Source organism: Catharus ustulatus, chromosome 4 (genome assembly GCF_009819885.2).
Source record: "Catharus ustulatus isolate bCatUst1 chromosome 4, bCatUst1.pri.v2, whole genome shotgun sequence".
Classification (NCBI taxonomy): Eukaryota; Metazoa; Chordata; class Aves; order Passeriformes; family Turdidae; genus Catharus; species Catharus ustulatus.
This window is the reverse complement of record NC_046224.1, coordinates 39,381,094-39,405,281: the sequence shown is the minus strand read 5'-3', so window position 1 is coordinate 39,405,281 and position 24,188 is coordinate 39,381,094. Positions and strand designations below refer to the sequence as shown.

The 24,188-nt window shown below is 37.2% G+C and overlaps 2 long non-coding RNA genes across 2 annotated transcripts in view; both read left to right on the top strand.

The window, feature by feature from the left end:
• The window catches only part of LOC116995434, a 116,842-nt gene extending 100,135 nt beyond the window's left edge, over positions 1–16,707 (top strand). The window contains exons 6-8 of the long non-coding RNA XR_004417732.1: positions 8,755–8,906; positions 9,980–10,112; positions 16,576–16,707. This is a non-coding gene — a long non-coding RNA (uncharacterized LOC116995434). The remainder of the gene's footprint in view (positions 1–8,754; positions 8,907–9,979; positions 10,113–16,575) is intronic.
• A 223-nt stretch (positions 16,708–16,930) lies between these two features.
• LOC116995435 lies at positions 16,931–19,843 on the top strand. Its single transcript, XR_004417733.1, has 3 exons — positions 16,931–16,985; positions 17,092–17,164; positions 17,693–19,843. It is a non-coding gene; the product is annotated as an uncharacterized LOC116995435 (long non-coding RNA).
• The last annotated feature ends 4,345 nt before the right edge of the window (positions 19,844–24,188 follow it).

Below are 24,188 nucleotides of genomic sequence, written 5' to 3'. Positions count from 1 at the left end.
TTGAGGAAAAATGCAGTCCCAAAGAAAAGGGGGAAGAAATAAAAATCCTCTCTGTGCTGGAGGCATTGAGAAGTGAGAGGATTTCTTCCTGAAAGGATTTCTTTCCTTTTAGGGAAAGGTTATTGCTGTTTGTCTCAACAAAGTGATGGTGGACTATCTCTTTCACTTTTAACATAAGGTGTTATTTGCTGGTTATACATCAGTCATTTTCATCCTCAGGAAATTGCATGCAGTCACCTCTTACTCTAAGCCATGGACCCAAAGCAATGTAGGGCAATCTGGTAAAAAGGATTAAGTTTAGGTATTGTGATATCTTCTTTGTTACACCTGAGAGGTCTTTCCTGCTGAAATTAAATGTAATTGAAGTTGCTGCCTGGATACCTCATAAGCACTGTGCATCAGGCTGGGAGGAAATGCCTGCAGCACTGCTGGTAAAAGGGGCATAGGGGGAATTTTGACAGCTGGGATCTGGGAGTAGTGATATTTAAGGAAAGATATTTGTACAGGGATACTGGGTAGCTGAATTTGGTGAGGTCCTTGACTTCAGCTTTACTTTTAGTTTGGAAAGCCAAATGTAGCTCAGGATCTTTGAAAGGTGGGTGATCTTTAAGAAACTAAGCGAGTAAGCACATAAAGCACTTAATAATCTCCCATTTTACCAGTGACATATACAGAAGCAGAATTGTATCAAGTAGCTGGAAGGGACTTTGCTTATTCTAATAAACCCGAGGGAGAAGCAGGTGGTTGTCAGTACAGGGGTAGGGGACAGAAACAACTGGGTACACTTCTTACCGTGCTTAACAGCTGAGTTGCTTCCAATGCTTCCTTAAAAGTTCTGCCCCTTTGCCAAAAAAATACAATAAACCTTATAATGAATGAAATAAAAAAAAAAGTCAGTATCCAAAAACAGTAGAAAATTAATACAGAGAGAGCTGTACCTATAAAAAACTAGGTGTAAATGAATAGGCATAGTATCGATGTAATATTATCTGGGAAGTGTGTGATTTGAATTACAGGGTAAAGATGGCGAGAACATTGGAGTTCAACATGTTGATTCTTATAATTAATCTCCAAGACTTTTTGCCTAGGATTTTTACTTTTGTTGCTCTGTACATCTGCTGCTTTAATTGCAACAGCAGTTTATGCTGTATATAAAAGCATTAAATGTTTTTGCTCTTACAGTGTTTGCTATTGACTTTACACATGCTTCTCTATGTAAAACAAAATTGGATTTCCTAATATATCAATAGAAAACTGTTGAAAAAGCAGACTGATTAATAAATGGTCTAGTGTTTCAGCACTTATGGATACCATTTCATTTTATCTCACTGTGAATTGACAGGTTATGACAGGCAATTGCGAACAGAATGCAGTTCAACTTCTTTTGTGCCAATGATATGTCTTTTAAGAGGTAAAATACTTTAATTGAAAAGACAGTTGACAGCTTAAATTTTCCTTGATGTGTCAGATTTTTTTTGTCGCAGTCTCAACCATTACTACTCTTGTCTTTATATGTCTATTTAAAAAAATTATTTTCATAAAAAATATATTTTAAAAAATTTTCTTCCAGATGTTACGTTTATTTTACTGATCTCAGGAAGTAAAAAATGTCAATAATAATTCCCTATCTTTTTCTTGTTTCAAATTTAAGCTAGCTTAAATAAGGCTTTCTTATGCACACATTTAAAGCAAAAGCTTATTTCTAGACATTTTGGTCATAAATTAATCATTATATTATTGTAACTGGGCATGAGTACTGTAAGAATTGTTATAGGTTTTCTAAAATTCTCATATCAATTAGAAGGTTTATTTAGGAGCTCAATAGGTAAAGCTGGTGAATTTGCTATCAGATAATCTGTGCATAAATTATTCCCTTTATTTGGCTTGGATGTCACATTTTAATTTTGTTCTGTAAGAATAATTATTTTTAAAATGTTCCTTTGCCGCGGGACAGGTAATCTGGGCACTAAGCACTATAGATCATTCTCTTTGTGTCATCTACTGACAACCATGTCAGGCCTCTTTTCTCTCAGTGTCTAGATTGATCCTTTCCTCAGGTCACCCATCATCTTTCTTTCTCTCTTTTTATGTCTGGGAAACAAAAGGAAAGGAGAAGAAAACCCTCACACAAAGGAGAAGCAAGAAGGCCAAGACTGCAGTGAAGGGAGTGGGTAGAAGTGCAGTGGGAAGGGCAGAGCAGGTTTCTGACAGTTTGTCCTAAGAGACTATTCCAGCTCATTTTCACAATCAGGGCAATTGAGTGCCAATAAGAAAGTGGTATCCAGATTTCAGGGAGTCAGGTTTTCCAAGTGTCTGTTTATCCCATAGTCTCCTTCCAAGCAGTGGACTTCTTAGCCTTGCAAGAGACCTGCCCAGTGTGCTTAGCTGCCTCCCTATCTGGCCTTGCATCTGACAGCAAATATTAATATATGTTCACGTGCAGACCATCACTATTACTTTCAGTATGCATCTTTTCCTTTAACAAGGTTTGCTGCTGGGTTTGTGGACAAAAGCCCAGCTACCCGTGTTCGGTCTTTTCACTGGCTCTTTGTGTTTAGGCAGAGAAGTGTTTCTGAATTTGGCAGTTCAGACATCAGAAAAAAATGACACTGGTGATAGAATTGCTTCAGCTGCAGTGGAAAAAATCATTGTACTTTGTTTTGAAAGCTACAGGAACAAAGAGCCCTTTCCCTGTAATAAGGCCTGTGACTCCTTCATTCCTCTGCACATCATTGCAGAAGGTCAGGCAAGACAATGCAGTGGTTACTTCTCTGGGTCTTTGATAGTTCTGTCACCTTGGTTTCTAGAAATTGATGAGTCTGCCAGTTCATTCATTTCTGGACACTTTAAAAGACACTGAACATTTGTTTTAGTGTCCTGTTCTTCAAAATCTTAGGTGACTTTTGAAGGTGACTACAAGGAAGATGAGTAGAGCTGCTTCGTGCAGCCAAGTTTTTCAGCTGTTGCTTGATTTAATAGCAAGAAGACACGGACTTTGTACATGAATTCTTTCCTTTTGCAGATGAGAAGACAGTGTAGCATTGCCAGCTTCCAACTTGCTCTTGAACAACTGGAACTTTTTTTCTTTGGAGACCATAAAAGTCTGCATGCCCAAGATACTCTCCCTACTACTAGCCTTGCAATTAAAAAGGAATTTGAAAAGAAAGAGAGGTTAGCATCTCGAAGCTTGCAGAGCTCTGCTTTTGGTCCTGGAATACTATTGTGGGGGCTTTGCTTTGGTTTCAGGTTCCTTGGAAACTCGCCATTGAAAATGCTCTGTGGCTTTTTTTAAAGTAGCATAAGAACTCCTGTTATCTTGTAGCAATAGGTTTAAGAAAGTTCTGAGCTGTAGTAATTTCCCTCTTCATTTTCCTTGAGAGTTCTTTGTTTTTAATTTATTGAGTAGATTTGCTTTTCTCAATCATTATTTTATCAAAAATTGTGAATTAGTGCCAATCTTGTTCTTTCCTTTTTGTGCTGGCAACTTTTGCAGCTGTTGCCAGTGAGACTTTTGAAAGCTTTAACTCTTGCTTGGCTGCTAGGAAATGTTTTTGGTTAATGGCTATGGTAAAAGTGATTGGATTTGAGGTTATTGTTTCAGGCTGTGTGTGAAGGTGTTGCTATCAGGGAGTCTTTGATAAAAGGCTGGGTGGCTTTTGGCTGGTGAAAGGGCAGGTGTAGTGACTGTGCTCCAGGGCAAGAGAAAGACCATGTGAGCTGTGGGGGCTCCTCCTTCTGTTTGTTGTGCCATTCTCTGGTTTTGCCCCATCTTGCTTGGGGTCAGACAAGAGGATTCCCGGACTGTTTTCTTTTCTCCCAGCATAACTCAGTGTTACAGCAAATGAGTGTTAAGCCTGCATCTCTAAGTTGTTAACTGAATGCTCTGATGGCTCTTTATCAATTTGAAGACAGTAGAACTGTTGTGTGGAGAGAAAGGGCTTGTTGCTCAATAGTTTTTTTGTTCAAAAATTTTATCCATCCTGGATATGGGGTCTGTTCCCAGCAAATTTTAAATCTCACCAACACAAGAAACAGGAGGGACCTGGAGGGAGGGGATCACTAAGCATGTATGTGCATTAGGAAAGAAGTTTCAAAATCGTTTTGCATCTGTACTTTCTGATAGATGGCACCATATTGCTAACTCTCTGAACTGCTTGTATGGGGAGGGAAGGGAGCAGACTATGACAAACAACTAGTGGAAAGTAATTTTTCTTTGTGTCAGTAAAATTGAGTAATAGAGAAACATAGCAGAAGCTCCTTTTGTGAGTGGTTGGTTTCTAATGTGCATTTGTTATTTTAATTAACACATTTTTTCAGCATTAACAAAACCCAAAAGGTCCTGCTGATGTCCAGGAGAGGCATAGAGACAAACCAATTAATCCTAATCTTGCCCATTGTGAAAGATTTTATATATAGTCACTATGATCTCTACTCTGACTTTTTAATCCAGGGTCCTGAGAGGTGAATAGCAATCCTCACTGTTCCAGAATGCTTCTGCAAATCCATATTGATACATCTTATGCAAAGGTTACCTTGGAGCTCCCTTCTGCCAGACTTCTCTAAGTCTCTGACTTGCACAGTTATTATCTCTGAGCTACCTATAGTAGGTGCCAGCACTGTCTGCATTTATTATTGTGTAGTAAAAATGGAAGAAATGTGATTACAGACTTCCCCAGTGGCGGAAGGCATGTTACCTATTTCCTTGAGCTTTGCAGGCAAGGCTAGGTCAAGTGTAGCTTTGTTGAGATTTTTTGAGTTTGGCTTTGTTTGGGTTTGGAAGAGATGTCTGGTTTACTTTATTGTTTGGGGTATTTTTAATAATGAAGAATTGAATAGCAGTATGAAAGCTGTTTAAACTCCAGTTAATAATTAAGGGAAGAACACATTCTATAGTCTCCAAAAATTTTGACTTATCAGAGAATATCCAAATTTCCTCTGGTTATGTTGGCCTGGGATCTGTTTGGGATCCTTGTAAATGCTGTGTCATTTCTATTGGTATGTGTATTTGTCAGGGTTTTTGTATGTTCATTATCACCAATTACATTAGCATTTAAGCAAGTTTGCCAGATGGGATGGAAGGACAAAGGAAAACGTGTAACATGTTTCTTGTTCTGCCTTGCCCTCTGTAGGGGTAGCAGATCATAGTTTTCATTTGGGTTCATTTGAATGCTAAAATTTATGTCTTGGTTTGATAGAGACAGTTAGGACATGTTAGCTTAGCTGCCCATCTGAGTACAGGGATATTTGTTCCCATGCAGTAGAGGAAAACAATTTTGTTCTTTTGCTAGGACAGAAAAGGGAGATATAAACATTAGAAAGCCTGTGAAACAGATGGTGATTTAACTGGTAAAGTTATTACAGATAGGATGGCAGTCATTCAGACAGAAGATGTGCAAATCATAATAGCTTCTCAGGTGCATATGCATGATACGAGCTGTGTTACAGAGCAGGTCAAGCAATCAGTTTTACATTCATATCCTGAGCCTCAGTCATTTTTGTTAGATCACTCTCCTGTGAGCTGCTTATTCTGTCAGGGCATGGAAATTTCTTCTTAAATGAAGAGCGTTTGTTTGGCAAAAGAAACAGGAAATTCAAACTGGTTTGACCTGTTTCTAGATGACCAAGGTAAGATTACTTTTAGTCTAGTTGGGATATGATGGCAACTTATTCTCTAAAAATACAAATGGAGTTTTTAACTTTAGTAAGGTAACAAAAATATTTGCAGGTGTTTTTATGTGGAAAAGAATACCCATAATATTTTCCCACTGTTCTTTCATGTTTCTAAGGTGCTTTTCATTAGAAATATCCTAGTTTTCTTTTTAAGCTTTTATGTATAGTTATGGACCTGCCTATTTTGTCATTCTCCATAGAATCTATTCATTAGCACAATGTCATGTAGATGAGTCTTAAAGTTCTTTGGATAAAGAAAGAAAAAGAACATTTCCAAACATTGAAACATGTATAAATGGATGTGCCATCATCTCCTTGAAAGTGCAGAAAGCCTGCGACAGGAACTTTGATCTTTGGGACCGTTCTCATTATCTCTTTGGAGTGTCAACACTCAAACTGTGTGATAAAAATGTCAGTGGCAATGTTATCCATTTTCGTGTTGATCACTTTCACAGAAGTATTCACCAACTGAGCCTATTTCTCAAGCTCAGGTCATATTTGAAGCACTAAATCCTTCATTCGTTTTTTCTGTGCAACTGCCAGAATTTTCTTCTTGCTGCAATGATATTGACAAGTCACTCTTAAAACTAAATTTGCTTATTTAGTAAAAAATGTAAGGCAGGTATATTTATGCGTTTTAATATGAAGTTCTGCTTAATTTTTTTTTCCTTTTAAAAAAAGGAGATTAGCAGTGACCTCTGTGATGAAAGTAAATTGAATTTGATATTCAGGGAATATTTTATTGAAAGTCTTTTCAACTCACAGTTCAATAAAATTTGTCCCTCACAGTGGAAGTATTCCAATTTGTCAAGTTAAAATACCCCAATTATAAAAGACTGACAAAAATTGGAGCAGAATCTGTTTAGTCAAGTTCAGGGTCAGAACCAACAGGTGAGAACATCTGTTTTAGAGCAGCTGCTGATCTAGAAAACCTGAGGATGACTTAGATGTGTGGATACCAGGATCATGAGTATACGGCTTGACACATCACAGACACAAGGGAGTTACACAACCAAGAGCAGCTTCCTTGCCTGTGAAATAACCCTGTTGTATTTCAGGGGGTGCAAGCACCAAGTGCCCAGGAGCCCCCCAACCCTGCTTGTGCCGTGGTGCCCCTCTAGCCAGGAGTAACCATCCGTAGGGGGTGGGAGAGGAAGATGCTCTAGAGGAGGCTGAGGACAGTTAGCAATCTGCTAGCTTTTATCCCAAACAAAATAGGTACCTGTGGAGGTGACAATAATGAACAAACATGACAAATGAGGTGTGACTAGACAAGGCTTCCACTTAAATAAGTGGAAGTCAGGAGATTAGATGTATAAGTAAAAATTGGCAGAAGCAAAATGGAAATTATTTGCTTTTTCCCCAGACATTGCATAATTTTCATCTTTGACTTTGGACACTAACTAATATGTTATTGTAGGACCAATAAAATAAGTAGATTTGAGCATATAGCAAATTTATTGAGTATGTTCTAAAAAGAAAAATCTAAACAAGTCCTTAGTAAGACAATAGGACATTTTACTGAAAATATAAATATTTAGGGCTTGAAAATAATTCAAAGTGGAATAAATGCTAAATGTTTTTACTAAAGATGCATTGTGCGAGGCAGAGATGTTGTCTTTGCTAAAATTAATGAATTTTTAGACCAAGGAGGCATGGTTTACATCATCTGATTGTACTGGGTATCTGGTAGTTAATATCTGGATATTAATAGTCAAAAGTGGAAAACTGGGGAACTGCGTAGATAAGTGTAGGACAGCACTGGTTAGTGCTGTATGAGAAGGTACTGGGTTGTGTAGGTATCCCTGTTGGAGCTCTTGGAGTTCTGTGATCAGTCTTAAATTTTTTGAGGGACTTATTGGACACTGAAAATGAGAGAAAGTTGATGAATTTTTCTCGGGAGAAGGAGGAGAGCTGACTCAATTTGTTGATCATTGAATGACTAAGTCATCGTTCTTATACATCAGTTGGAAAGGGAGATGGAAAATCATAGGATGCATTTGGATTTGATTCTGCCCTGCTGTTTTATACCAATTAAAGCACATGTTCAGTTTTTTGTGACCTAAACTGCAACAGTTAGGATTAGTGTCATAACAGATCCTTTTTTTTTGCCAATAAGAACCTTGCAGATATTCAAAAGCATATACTTAATATACTTGAATACTTTGCTTTACATGCAAATGAACCCAGCAGTGCAGTCATATGAGGGAGAAAACGGATAGGAAAGTGTTTTGGGAGATTTTACCCTGCATTCACGATGGCAGGAAGCAAGGATTCTTCTGGGAATTAAGCTGACTACCTCAGATTTGACACAGTGCTGAATGGTTTGCAGTGCAGGCTTGCACACCCCTGCAAACAAGAACATTTTTCCTGTAGAATCAATTTGTGAGAGCAGATCAGAGAGAACTGAAGAGAAATGGTGCAAAGGGGAGCCTGAGAGAAGAGTGGTGCAGATAAGAAGACAGAAGGAACCAGAATATCAAAAAGACGGAAGGGAAAATAGTATAAAGATGAGCAGAGATAGGGGTTGCACGAAGGAGGGGGTGAAAAATAGAGGAGAGGGCATGAGGGAAGGCAGGCAGAGGAAGGTGAGTATGAATGGCAATAGGAACTGCTGAGAAAAGGCTGGTGTGCACTGCAGCGGCAGGGGAAGATGCAGGATGGATGCACGTACTGGGGGGAGGGGGAGAGGCAGTGAATTCTCTCCGCAGGAGGGGGAGAGAGATAGATGGCAAACATACACAGAGGAGTGGTGGGGAGAAATAGTGGATGTACACAGCAGGGAGAGAGCAAGTGAGAGAGAGACACAGCAGATGCACACAGCAGGGGGGAGAAATGCATAGAATGAGGAGGGGGGCAGCACAGGGAAAAGTATCAAAAAACCTCGACAAAATTTAACAATAAAAGAATAAGAAATAATAAAATTCTTGATTTGAAGATTTATCATTATTTAACATGGAAAATCAAGAAGAGAATTTAAGAGAATTGACATCAGTTAAAAATTTTAAGCACTTCAAATGTTAATAGTGTTTGGTTTGGAATAAGACTATGCTTGACTTAATGAATTCCTCTTTGCATTTGCAGTGAAGCAGATGTCTGCTTTCTGTGTGTGACAGGGGACCCAATCCATTGCTTTTTGACGTCAATAGGACCGGGGCTTTTTTCAAGGGCATGCATTTATCTTGTCAATGCGGTCTAACCAGCCAGCCTTGCTTCACTGCTCTGCTCTCACACAGGTGAGGAAGGCGGCTGGGAAGTGTGGTCACCTAAACTTTCCAAAATCTAACAGCTGTCACATGCTTCTCAGTACTCTTATGCATGTTTGGGCACTGCTCCCTGTTACTCAGTGCAGCTCTTGAGGGGAGTTGATGTGATGTGCCTCTGTGTGTGGCTCATTGAGGTTTCTGGCACCAGCCCAGTGGAACAGATAGGGTTAGACCACCTTGATCAGTGTAAAGCATCAGTAAGAGAGTAGTCAAATGGTGAAATAGGTTAAGGAGCAGTTTTTGGAAGATCCTTTTTTCTGTTTTTGTATTAAATGATGTGTAACTTTTCCCAGATTCAGTGGAAAGCAAACAAGAAAGCACCAAAAATTTTTATGAGCATAACATGAACTCCACTGGTATGCATACAGAGAGAACACTGCCACTGGAGTGACTTTGTTATTACCCCTGCACGCAGAGCTGTTTCTCTGTGACTGAACTGGCAAGTCAATTAAAAAAAAATGACATGGAAGAAGGGACTCAAAGGGAGACACTTCTCATTCGTGAGGAGGCAATGCTGGTACAGCAAAAGCATGAGGAACTGGAGGTTAAAGATGCTGTTTCTTTCAAAGAAAGGTTTGCTCCATAGGAGAGAGGGGTGTCCCTGTGGAAGAAAAAAGCATGGATGGAAATTTTGGTTTGTTTTTGTGGGTGGAATGAAAGGAATGTACTGCATTTGGGCATCAGTAAGGGCTGTTAGAAAAGTCTCTTTCTCCTTCAAATGATTTATAGCCCCTAAAACTATTTACTGCCATTGCTGCAAGGATGGCTCTACAGGGTGCTGATAGCATGCTTTTGAAGGGACAGGTACCAGTGTCCAAATTCAAGGGACAAAGACAGTACAGCCAATGTATCCATGCAGGCACACACCTTTGATCAGGGAACAGGAATGTGAGGTTTATATATCTTCAGTGAAAAGTAGAATAGTGATTGGATTACTCTAAGGTGGAAACGTGGTAGAAGACATGCTCAAAAACAGTAGCTATTCTTATTCATATCACTGTTTTCCTCCCTTCTGAATTCTTACTTACTCTGAAATCTCACAGAGAGAAGATTTATTCAAGTTTCGTTTAACCCCTGCAATATGTTCAGTGGTTGCTGCTGTCCTCCTACGATGTAAGGAGCTTCATGGAGTGCTGTGCTCTCTGGCCAAGCAGACACAGCAAGAAGAGAGAGAAGGTGGGTGAATGTGTGGGTTTCGAGAGAGATGTTTATGTCAGAGACTGATATCAAAATGCCAGTGTTATAGATCATACTGAGAAACTGGGAAGTTCTAGAAAGGTCTGTTTGTCTTGTCCAGATTTGGAAGGATCTCACTGCCCATTTCCTTCTGCCACGGTGAAGCCTGTTGTGATTTGACAAGCAATGTGGAAAAGCACAGAGGGAGGGTCTCCTCCCTTGTCTTTTTGTGCAAGTGAAAAACTCCTTGTCTTTTTCTGCAAGTGGAGCCAGAAATAAATATGGTGGGACTGATGCATTCAATTAAATTTCAGTATGTGCAAGGGCAGTTCAGAAGCAAGCTGGCTGTTGTGCTTCTGTGTGCACTGGTACCTGCTCTGAGGGTCTCTTAGTGATGTTAGTGTGAGTGCTCTATGTATTAATTGCCTGTAAACATACTTCCAGTCTTCTGCTAGCTCATATGATGAGTTTGTGCTCCTTTTTCTGACCTGCAGGAATAGAAGGATTTTCCTTAGGGATTGCAGGAGTGGGGAAAGGTTCATTCTGAACTGCTGTCTCAGCCATCTCCATCCTCAGAGGTTCTGCTGTCTGGTGGCATCAACTGAGCTTCTCTCATTCTGTACCCTCCTGCTGTTTTGAATACAGCAGGGCATGGCTCAGTCACCTGAGTGACTAAAATGGGTGCTGATGACTAAAAGCTCTCTCTTGCACACTTTTGCAACCATGTTTTCAGAGTGCAGCTGGGGTTGAGGCAGAGAGAGGAACTCGCACCACTCCTGGGAACTCTGTGAAAAGCTGTCTGAAATGGATGGGAAGATGTGTCTTTAAGCTGGGCCCAGTACACATAAAAGACTAAATAATTTATTTTTGAAGCTAGGATATTAATATTACCTCTTTCTGTGTTGGTAGAACAAGTTTTGTCTCTTTTCTTGGATGCTTTAAATTTCTACATGGTTTTCAAATATAAAAATCACATTAGTCCAGATGTTTGAGTGGGACTTGGGAAAAAATCCCCCTTTGCATTCTGATAATGCTGGTTTGTGAGGAATGTTATCCTGGGAGAGCAAGGGTTATCTTGGGCAATTTAAGTGTGACAAGACGAGCTGAATCTTATTATCAGAAATCCAGCAACAACAACAAAAAGACTAAAATACAAGGAATCAGTAAATGATGGCGATTTAAAAAAAAAACAAAACCAAAACAAAAAACCAAACAGTAGATACAGCTTCAGTAGGCCTATTATAAAAGCAAAAGCTTAGCTGATAGTATCAGGTGGGTGAAGGGAAAGTTGCCACTGTATAGAGCCCATGCATGAATGTTGTAGGGACAGGAGAATTGTTTGGACCCAGGTACCACAATTGCTCTGTAATTCTCTGATGAAATCTTTACTTTTCAATAGCTGTTTGTTAGTTGAGTTTCTTTAAGATATGCTTATATGTCAATAGCACAGCAGAGTGTTTTGTGACATATATTCTCCTGCATCTGTAATTAACACCTCAAAACCCCTGAATCTTGTTTATGAAGTGACTGCTGTGAAGAGCTGATTCTGGAGGGACAAGCTTTATAATACCTGTAAAATACTAAAGCCTTTCTCCTTTTCATCAGCTTCTCTATTGAAATTAATTTTACAGAATATCAAATTAGGTGCTGTTTGTTTAACTTCTTGAACTGTAGGGGTTACATGCCAGATAAAGAAAAGTGTTTTGAATATAGAATAGTACAAAATTAAGTCACTTAAAAACGCGAATGAAAACTGTGAGAAAAGCTCAGTCCCCTTCAGCTCTGATTAGTGACTGCGTGATACTTACAGGGATAGGTTTGAATATTAATTTGGTTGATGTGTCCTATCTTCAATCTATTCTATAAAAATTAGAATTAGGTGTGAAGCACAAATCACCTCTGATTCTGTCCTTTCATAAGAAATCCTGGGCTTTTTTTGGGTTTAGAATTTTTTTTTTGAGGCATGTGCGTTGCTTGTTTTTAACTTCAGCATTAGTAGTGTTGTGATTTAAATTATCCTTCTCATATTCAGAATTAAATTAGAGGACGTTCTGGATGTTGGTTGCAGTTTTGCTAATTTTTGTTCAGGACCAGGTAGTGTACAGACATTACAGCCTCTTTTTCCCTGTCAACAAACAAAGGAAAAAAACATTTAATTCTCACAGATGATGAAAGACTGGAAGGAAAAGACAGAGATGAAGAGAACAAAAAGTAAAATGGTAGGTAGGGTAAAGAGAGGAGTGTAATGCAGCTGAATTTCTGTGCATTTATGCAGCACAAGCCGAGACTTAACACAGCAACGTGACAAAAATGTCAATTATGACACTGCTATGTAACTAAAAGGAAAGGCCTGCTCAGCTCTTGATATATAACAATATCTTGATTTCAGTTATGTTACTGAATTTGAATTTAGGTAATGTCATAATTACAAATGTGTTAAGAAGAAAGAAAAAATGAAAAGTTTATATATGTTCTTTCAAACCTATGTCACCATTGACATCTCACTTGACAGTTCAAAGGAGTTAGAACATACCATGCAATTTTTGAAGTATTTTTTCTTCATTATTAGGAAAGGTTTTCTTGGTCTATATTTACTTCAATTAATGATACAGTATGCACAAATGTATCTTAGTGACCTTATTTTAAAATATTGTTTGGATATGTTTCACTCTCCAACCCTCCCCCCCCCCCCCCCCCCGAATTATTAATATTGTTTACAAATTCTGAGAACATTTTTCTATTATATTTTAATTTTTTTTCTGCATCCAGTCATTGTATTCAATCAGTAAGAAATTTCCTTTCTAGTGTCTTTGTGTCTAGGGGCTTGGCACATGAGGGCATGATGAGAGAGTTCAGTGCATCATCTTTCTTTATTGTTGTTCTTGTGGCAAATCTCTAACAGACTTGGGAAAAAATCAGTGTATTTGAAAAAATGAATTAGACAACTCTTCCCCTAGGATTTTTCATAGAAGATGAATATTGACTTCCTGATATATGTTAAATAGGAAAAAAACATTTTTACACTCTTAGAAATGCATGTTGCCTATGTGGTCTGCATTAGACTGGAGTAGGATTGTTGCAATAGACTGTATTTAGTATTCCTTAATAAATTACTTACACCATATTCATGTATCCTGTTTAGTTCTGATAAATACAGCTTTCCTTATTTCCTAAATGTACTTCCATTTAGGAAATGAGTTAAAAATAAATATGGCAGTTACAGATAAGATAAAACTCTGACTTTGGGCATAATTGGAAGAGTATATGACATTAAAGTAATCTGTTAGTTGAGAGAAATTCTTCCTACCCTGTTAATGGACACCTATTTGGGCCCTCTCTTGAAAGATGCTTGTGATGGTCTGGGAAGAAAAGGAAAGGCCCAGTGCAATGCATGCCTTTTGTGATGTCTTGTGGCATTCAACTCTTTGAAGTAAATTTGTATAGTAAAACAAGCATTTCTTTCCAAGAGGCTGCAAATTTCTTATCATTAAATAGATTAATTTGGTAGTTATGGTATGGTTAGCATTTTTTTATTAATAAAAGATTATGCAGTAAAACAGGAAGGTGAGGTGGTAAATTCCAAGTGTTTTTAAGAGCTCTTCCAGAAGGCTTCTGTGGCATAGTACAAAAAAAAAAAATTGAAGTTAATAAAATGTGGTATAGTAGGAAATAGTCTTTGACTTTTAAATCTAATTTATTTTGAACTTCAGACTATTTGTCAAATTCTTTACCAAATAGTCTTCAGAAAAAAATGAAGTCAGTGTACTTGAATGACTTCATCTACAAGGGCAGGCTGAGCACACTGGTACTTTTAAGAACAGAAGGGGGTACAAATGTGGGAAGTACTCTGGTAGAGGTGAATACAAAGATGATTGCTGGAGAGGGATTAAGCATGGACCTATGAGCTGGTAGGCTTAGGCAGAAGGAGAAAAAAACCTCTAACCCACAGCAGTTCTTTTTTTTGCTCTGTATCACAGAATTTAAATTGTGGAATGCGCCTCTACTATTTTTGGATGGTCTAAAGTACAAACTGATTTTAAAAGGGACTGGAAAAAACAAGAGAGAACTGACTAATGAATAGCTATTGAGGACAATTGTGTGGACACAACCTGTGATTTGTGAGATACTATCCTTATTTATTACTGATAGGCAAGGAACTGATATTCCTTGATGGTAGCAGCTATGGAGACAGACTGTACTAGATGGACTAACGTTCTGATCTGCAGTTGCATTTTTCTAGATTTCTAATTTGCATATGAAGATATGTAGAAAAATCATCACTTTATCTTTTTCCAGAGCCTAAGAAATCACTTGCTGTAGTGTACCCCTGTAAAACACTCTGCATGAAGTATGGGTTGCTGTGTGGTTCATTGCCTGTGTTCTATTTGATAAAGGTGCAGTACTACAGCAAAGGTGATAGAGTTTTGCTAAACTGGGGGAGTGCAATAAGGTTAACGGATGTTCTTGCTCTGGAAAATACTAGGATGTGATGAGGAGGAATGTTTTTAAAAGTCAGCCTTTTCTGTATAAGGAGCACTTATATTAAAGTTTCTGGTGGTGATTACACCCCAGTTATGTTCTGCCTGGCTCCTGTTGATTTCATTACAGAATGACAATTGAACCTCTGGGTGCTTTATAATGTATATACTGTTGGTGCATGACATGTGGTGGAAAGCAATATCCTTCTGCATCCCAGTTTTAGACTGAGGAAATAAATGCACTGTGCAGTTTTGAGTAACTACTTGTGCTCTGTTCATGAATCTATGTCTCTGCCTTTTATTTAAGCATAAGGAAGTCTCTGGTTGCCTCCAAGACATTGGACTTTCTTTTAAAATTCTTTGGCAGAAGAATGCTTTCTCTCCTCCTTCAGTAGGTTACTTGCTTGTCAATCTATTCAATTTGTCATTTGCTGAAAATACAGTTGGGAAGTAGTCAGAGCTGGAGCCTGCTATTGGTGGCCTCCTGCACAGTGTGCTACAAATGAAAGGAATGTTCACTTTATATTCATCATGTTATATTTTTAGCTAAAAGGTTTTGGGTTTTTTGCCTTATTTGATTCAAATATTTTAAAAATTATTTTTTCAAATGTAAAACATAAAAATGTTATTCAGTCAATTCATATAAAGGTCTAAGTACAGCAGTCTTTGAAAAAAAAAGTATTTATTTTAAACATAAGTATTATCTAGTTTAGAAACAGTACATAAAAACTGATTCCTAACAAATGGATCTGGCTCTTCAGAAAATACACACAGTTCTGAAATGTTGGTGAATTAATACTTTTGAAGAAGCTAAAAGCTTAAGGAGTCATCTACTTAATATGCATAGCAAGTAACAACCTGTCTGCTGCATATGACTTCAGCAACAGAGCCAAATTATGGTTTTGTGCAATTTTTCAGCACAATATTTAGGCTTATACTCAAATTTTCAGCATACTCTTATATTTTGCTGGTTTCTGGACTGAAAATGAAACCTATGCCCACTTAATTCCTTAATGCTGGTGGCCCCCGGGACACTTGAATGCTTTTGTGTGCTTAGGCCTAATCAAGAAGTGTCTGGAATATAGGGTGTTTCTGGCAAGGTCAAATACATTACTGAGTTACCAGATCTCAAATTCAACCTTTTTTTTTTTTTTTTTTTGGCATAACAGGGTGTTTTTTCAGAGTGGCCTGCTTTTACTTGCAGAATGTTAAAATTGTGTAAGGACTCTCTTGTATGCTTTTCCTTTTAAAGAGGAAAAAAACTAAAAATAAATAAATAAATATACATCCCAAAACCCAAAAAAGACTGAAGGTCTTGCATATCTCTTAATGGAAGAGCTGTGCTTTGTTCTGAGGTAAAAAAGGAAAACTGAAACAAAAGAATGACCAGTTAATAGAATGTAGGCTGTTTAGGTAAAATAAAGACATTTCATCCATGATGAAGAAGGTGTCTGCTGTCAAGCAAGCACAGTGTGAAGAAGGCATAATAACTAATAACTTATTTGTACCTGGGTTATTAGGATAAATCTGCAGATAAGGATACATGTATAATGGAAGCTTCAAAAGCTGCAAATCTGATGTGATAAATGATTCAAAGTGCAACACATTAGATTAGATTTTAATGTTTGTAAAATGAATGAAACAATACATCTATATGCCAAAACCATATTATCATAAACATATTTGCCAAACTATAAGACATAAATTGCACTTAAATTTAGTAATCTATGATGGTATGCTTGAATGTATCTTTGTGATTAAATGTGAACAATTGCTCCTTTAAGGTAAAGGTCTGTGTATGTGTGATTAATCAGATTGAAATGACAGGGCGGACAGCTCATGCCATGCCTGGTTATCAGGGTGATTGATTTTAGTCAATGCTGCTGGATGAAAAAAAATCTGTTAATAACTACAGCTGCAAAACTCCTGATGTCACTGATAGCACAAATCACTTCTCACACTCCTATTATCTGGCTCATTTGCAGATATGAAGCACACAAACCGAGCCACTGGAACGCAAAATTATAACGTACAGATTTATGCAAGAGGGATGACTGCAAAGTGCGTTGCATGAGCAGTGTAAGAAGCTGAAAATTGCTGCTGTTGTAGCTGTCATAGGCACGTTATTTTCTTTGGTATGTGTGGAGATTTTGCTGTCAGGCTTTTATTCTCCAGATTGTTTGTGCTGTACCTCTCTTCCTGCTTAAAATAGAAAATCAGTCACTGAACCTGGATGCTATTAAGTGTTCTTAGAATAGTTCTTAACTAAGTTGGCTGATTTGCACTTTCTGATGAAGGAACATTTGGTTGTTTATTGCAGGCTCTGAACAAACATGTTTTTCCAGAATCAACTAATAAGATTACTAATTGCATTTCATCAACAGAATTTTTTACCGTAGGTATATTCTTCCATCTAATATTTATCTTTTTAGTTGTGTTTTTATTTTGAAAGATCTGGAGTTTATCTGCATCAAAAATTGTGTCTTATCTACATTTTGCAGGGGTTAACAGGGAATGCTGATGTCTTATGGATTTCATAGGAGAAGGGGGACAACAAATAGTCTCAAGTATTTGGTCGGATTGTTATCCTAAATCCAGCCCCTTACCCAGCCTTTCTCCATTAGCTTTTCATCTGCCATTCCCCCCTGGCCTAAAGCAACACATTTGATATACCTCCATAGATAAAAATCATTTTGGGTTCTTATAGTCCCTTGTCCCCCCAGAATTCAAAGATGCATCTATTTTCAGGAAGCACATACAGTTATGGTCTGAAATGCTGGAGCTCTTGATTTTTTGAAATGATAAAATAATCCTTTGCTTTTTCAAGCTTCTCCTTTCTGCTCTGTAGGCAAGTCATTCTACTGCAAAAGTATTTATATGAAAAACCCCAGACTTACCAATGTGCATGCTATTTCATCACACTGTTTAGTTCTTTCTGGTATTTTGCAGAAGACCAGAATGTACTCATAGGAATACCAGTTAGGCCCAATATTTCAAGTATGTAAATCATAGGGAAAAAAATGTTCAAGAAAGCAGAGATGATTCTTGCTTAGTTGGATATTAAAGCCCTACTGTCATTATTATTTGTTCTTATTTCTCCAGAGGATCTGTGTCTTGATTAAGATTCTGTTGTGGTAAGTGCCTCCATCAATCACAGGGAGATCAAGTCCTTGCCTGAAGATGTGCATATAAAGATGCCCCATACGGTAGCACGCCTTGAAGGAGCTTGATGGTAATTTTATAGGTGCCAAATATATTAATGTGAGTTCAGGTAGACCAGCATGTTTCTGAAGTCTGAGGTATTTCAAGATAAAGCCTTCTATTTATTAATTATTTAAATTGTTACTATGATTCTCCCAGGAATAACTGCGATGCAAAAACAAAGGACTTACCTGACTTTCAGATTTGCGATTTTCTGAACTTTGGATATTGTCCTTTAATATGTTGAGTAAGGTTGTCTAGGAGTTCTGTGTTAGGTGCTTTCATCAAAGGAATAAAAAAATGAAGATGAATCCTTGCCACTAGTGCAGTTTACTTAGGAATTTACTGAGGATTTATCCCTTAATCTAAAGGTCATAACATTTTAAATAACATGTTTTTAATATTCAGAATGGACCCAATTTGCCTTCTAAGCAGCTGATAACTTAGAAATGCTGTTAGCCACAGATACCCATACATTACCTTCCCTTGCCTTCCTTTCATAGAAATAATGAAACTTGAACTTTACTGCAAATATGCTTTTGTCTTTTGTTCAAGCAAGAGAGTAAGAGTTGACTGTAAGCTTGCTCATGTGTGCTGTTCCTGAGTTCACTGCTGTTTCTTTGCAGATATGGCAAACTGAGAAGATATGTTTAAAATACTACCAATTGTTTTTATGTGTAAGAGGAATCCCATCCATGAGGGAATCTGAACTAGGAGGACAAGACAGGAGTTCTTGGCTGCACTCTTGTGCTAACATCATTAAGCTCTTGCAGTAAGATTGTATGAAGATGCACCACCCAAGGAATTCTAGATAAAATGTCACAATTTGACACCAAATACACAGTATACATATACACATCCATTCCATTTCACAGAGCATCCACTCTGTCTCCAGGCACAGCTGCAGGACTCCTCATAAATAAATAACCTCGTGTAAGACAGATTATGTTCCTCAGATATCAATCACTGGTAAATATCATGTTTCTACTTACAACGTAAGAATACTAAATGGAAACTCATGAAGATTTCAGATTGCCATTATATTTACAGTCCTGGGGCTTACTGCTGAGAATTATTGGATGTCTTTACTTCTGAATGTGGGCTGAAAGCTGCAGTGGGATACTCATTCCTAGCCTGCCTCTCAGATTTTCAATCAACGTTAATCGTACTTCTTGAAGTCTTACCTCTAAATCACGGTAAATATTGCAAAAGGATTCCAAACTTTGTCAGATGGGGTCAGTGAGGGAACAAAAGCCCAAGCTCATCTTTTCCTGATTCCATATCTGGAAAATATTTTGGACCAAAGTGTTCTTACTATTGCATGATTACAGGGACTAGATGTGGTGGAAGAGATGGAGGGAGAAATGTCAAAAAACCACCTGGAGCATTGGAGTGCCTTCTAGTATCTGCACAATGAAAGGGCAGGTATTTCACCCCCTTTCCTTTACTGGGCTATCAGCTCTTTTTCTGTCAGTGGTAAAACATTCCCCAGTTCCAGCTGCAAATAATACATCTCTCCATGTAATGATATCACGAAGCAAGGTTGTTTTATCCCTGAATTCTTGCCATCTTTCAGAGGCAGTGACTCTTATTCTTTTGCAGTCTGTTTGAATGCTGCACTCATCAGCCACTGTTGTCCACTGGCCAAAATAAAGGTGAGAGATTGTTTATAAATTAAGGAATTCTGTGTTGGAGACTATCAGTGTTTTGAATGAAGCCATAGTTGGGTGTCCTGAGAAGACTCCAATTCTTTTCAATATGAGTGTGGCTGCTGTTTCATCCCTTATTAATTTTGACTTCTTTATAAATAATCTCAGACAAGTTTCAATATTTATTTCTCATATTGTGTTCTATTCTGTTTATTCTTACAGGGAAAAATATAGTTAGAAATTCAGACTCCTCTCCCCTCCTCCAATATTTAGTATAGCACAGATTAGCTTGTGATCATTTTTATTGAACTCTAAGGATAAGAAAAAACTCAAAACTTGCTAAATACTCTTTGTTTTTAATTGTTGTTTTTAATTATTGTTTTTTATTAGGGAATATATAACGATAAAGGGATATTTGTTATCATTTGCCTTCTTAACACAATTGCTCTTATTTTAGGATTGGATTACTTTAGCTCTGTAGCATTCTCATTAAATAGCAAAAGGACAATCAAAAGAGATGAGTAGCCCAGGAGAACAGTATGAGCAGAGCCAAAACCACCCTGGCCAAAATGTGAGCTAAGAGGGGTGAGTGCACAGCATTTCATTGCCCTGGTTGAGTCCAGGTACCCTGGATGTATTCCTGTGGAGGGTATCTAGCTGAGGCAACCAACCAGGTAACAAAAACACTGCAGCTTACTGTGGTCATCTTTATCCTTGATGAGCTTTAACGGGATGCAGTAGGAATCAGACCAAAATTCAGATGTTTGTTCAGGGATGATTGTTTTCAATTGGCATATAACAAGTATGATTTTTCCCAAAGGTGTTTTTGTGGTTTTTTTGTTTTGTTTTTTTTTTTTTTTTTCATTTTTTGGTTCTGTTTGGAGTTAAAGCTAGAAAAAAATACGTAATGTCAATGTACCTCTTAATTTGTAATTTTTGTGGTAATGCTCTTCTTCGTACAACATCATAGTTAGAACACCATGTGCTTCATAACACAGCCTCCTGAATTTTCCAAGAAGATTGCTTCAGTGTACGTGAAAGCTTATTATTTTGCCATTAGTTTCTATTACAAAATAAATAATTTCCAGATAAAAAGTGATTTATTTTACTGCAGAAATGCACAGCATTTTCAAATATAGAAATCAAAAGCTTATTTTTATTACTTCTATGAAACAGTCACTAGGAGAAAACCATTTCTGCATTGAGAAAGGGAGGTAGAGACTTTTTAGAGGTGCATACAGCCAATTTCAGTTCTCTTAAATTATCTTAGGTATTTTCAAGCATTTTTCTTCAGTGGATTCATATTTCAGACAGTATTTCTGACAATCTATTTTATGCTTCATTGACCAAAGGGTTTGAAATTCTAGTTCATATTGGCACAGTAGTGTCAAATTTGTAATGATAAATGGATAACTTTTTTTTTATTTTAAATAGGTCTCTGTTGTTTAATTTGAGATCTGTAATTTTTTTTTTTTGGTTCATTACTTCTGCTATTTTTCTGTCTAGGAAAAAGTGATTAAAAGAGACAGAGGGATCAAGGTGCTTTAGATTTGTCCATCTGAAGAAATGGATTGTCCAAGGGGAGGGTAAATGTACTCATGCCTTCTATTCATTTTGCTTTAACAAAATTAATGTTATAGTTTTCTGAGTTTATTCTTTTTTCGAGAACCAACACTGCTACTCTTGGGAATCTGTTTAAAATGTGGAACCCGTGATTCATTATCAGGTAGTATGCTTGCTAATGTTATTTTCATAAGCAGACATCTTTTATTTATGTGTATCATGCATTAATTTTCCTGACTTTCAACAGAGTGGTAGTGTTGCTAAATTATAATCTCCTTATACTTAAAGTGATAATGCCTCCTATCATTATTTAAGTATGTTCCACTACCTAATTGTAAGGAGGAGGAAACTTAAGAGGAAATTATGCACTGAGAAAATGCTTCTGTTTTAGCATATTCTTTCTTATTCTTTATCCATTTTATAAAAAAATCTCTTCAAAAATGGGCCCTGAATCTCAGGTTAGTCATGTAGCTTTCCTAAATCTACAGAAATTTGCATTTTGTATTACTCATGTAAGATAATTCTGATCCAAGTCCTTAAGATTGTATAAATTTTTGTTTTCATTGTTTTTTTTTAATTGGCAGAAAATATTCCTAGATTTTTTGTATGCTGTGATATCTGTGAGAGTCCATTTTCCATATAGAATACAATTAAGTAGAAAGGACACTGAGTGGGATTATAATATGTCAAGAGGCAAAGAAGGGAGTTGCTTACCTGTGGTCAATGAATAAAATACAAAGCTGAACAGTACTGTGTTACATCTAAAGGCAATACAGAAAAGCAACCATTCCTTAGAGTGGAATAAAGAACTTGCTTCTGAAGCCAGTGAGAGACAATGGTGTGATGAGGAATAGTACTACTCCCCTTATTTGGGTCTTTGACTTATATGTGCTTATGTGTATTACATTTCCTTGTGTAGATTTTGTGCTGCAAACTATTCAAGTTCCTGGTTTTTGTGTGTATCAAACCTATGTTTTTACCAGGAAAATCTATTTGGAGTGTTTTTGATTGCCATTTGTCCAGGAAGCCATGATAGTGAATCATAGGATCATAGACTATCCTGAGTTGCAAGGGACTCAAGGATCAACTCCTGACTGCACATAGGGCAATCTAAAAGTTAAACCTAATGTTTAAGAGTGTTGTTCAAACACTTCTTGAGCACTGACAGGCTTGGATCCATGACTTCACTGGTGAACTTGTTCCCTAATCACATTTTCAGTGAAGAACATTTTCTGAACCACAGAGTCAAAGAAAACCATGTTGGAAGGGTTCTCGAGGGTCACCTGGTCCAACCATTCCTAGCAAAAACACTGTCTCAACAGATAGCCCAGCACCATGTCCAGCCAAAGTGACCAGTGTTGGAGAAATCACCACTTCTCAGGGGAACTTATTCCAGTGCCTGGTTGTTGGCATTGTGAAAAATTTTCCTTGTGTGAGCAATCAGAATCTCCACAGGAGTAACTTGTACCCATTACACCTTGTCTTTTCTGTGTGACTGCTTGTAAGAAGTGCTATAGAAGACAGCACAGCCACTTCCTTTCACAGTAGTTTCAAAAATCTGATTGTTTCTAGAAATTCTAAACTGTTATGTTATAGTACAAACAGAAAATCTTTTAGTGAAGTAAAGATGAAGTGTTTCAACTGGCACATATTGATGTGCAAATGTGTGTGTATATACATATTCATATATGTAAACCACAGTCTTATGTACTTATATCATGAGTAAGTGAGAAATATAAGACTTACATCATGAACTGTGACGATAATGTGCTGAAACTGAATGGAAATTCCAGAATAACCAGGTGACGTTTTGTCCTTAAAATTCTGGTGGAAAAGCTACTATTTTACCATTTCTTTACTGTTGCAAATTAAAGAAAGTTGTCTTTCGTTAAAAGTAAGAATAAGGGGAAATGAAAGTATACAAACCCTTCTCTTTGGGTTTTTTTTTGACAGGGCTTACTGTTGGATTTCAGAAGGCATGTGCATTTGAGGAATCGTTGGTTTGTATTCCCAAGTGTGCTGACCTCAGCACCATAAGCTATTGATATCATAAATTGCCCCTAATACTACTATGAGATCACTATCCCACACTCGGATTCAATTATCTTTGGCCAACAAGTTAAAAAATCACTGTACCTAGGAAAAACTCATGATCTCATTAAACTTAATTTCCTAAGAAATCAGGCCAAAGTTAAGACAAAAAGATATTCTTCTTTTAAGAAGGAACTGTAGAAATGTGTTTAGCATTTAGTGTTTTCAAAGAGAACTAAAGATTTTTTGGGCTGGGAGTGAGGATTGATTGCTGGTGAATCACATATATAATTCGTCAGTTGTCCTCATGTATTTTGATACTTGTGAATTTGCAACATAGGCAATGACACTTCAAGACAAAATGATTCTCCTCCTCTTCTTTTTCTCACTGATTTTCTTTAACTTCATCTGTGTTGACAGAAAGGAGTTGGAAGGAAGTAAATTTGGATGAATTTATCTGTCATGATGGGAGAAGAAAGGCAAAGAAGTGCTTCTAATGTTTTAGCATGCATTAGAATGTTAATAGACAATTACCATAATTAAATAAAAACATTCTGGTTTCTTAGTAGTGTGCCAGTTTTCAAAAAGCAAGTATTTCTTGTTGTCTCTTACTTGAGAGATATAAATCAATTTGTCTACTAATTCCAGGAGATGTCAAAGCACATGTTTTATTTATCATGGTGTGTTCGTCTATTTGTCTCTTCCTTTATTGAAAATGTGGGTTGGCTTGAGATTTAAAATTGTTAATTTTCTACCCTCTCTCTCTACTTGAATGTCCTTTATTTTCATGTGCAGTCAAAGAAGCATGAGTATAAGCCTCCATGCTGTGCGTATAAATAACTCCTCTAGCAACTGGAAAGAATTAAAACATGGCATTAGCAGCAAAAGCTGCATTAGTTGGAATGGTTTACCCAGGATATGCTAACTGATAAACTTGTATCTATTTAGGAAAGATCTAATTAGGATCCTTTTGTTACATAAACTAAACCATATTATTATAATGAAACATACATAAAATAATGAATAGAACATAATTTTTTATAATTTCATTCAAATGAGATGACTTAAAGGTAATTTCTACATTTTAAGCATTTAGTTTCATGACATTTCCTAGCAATTCACCAATTATAATGCCTCAAATGTTTGCCATTATT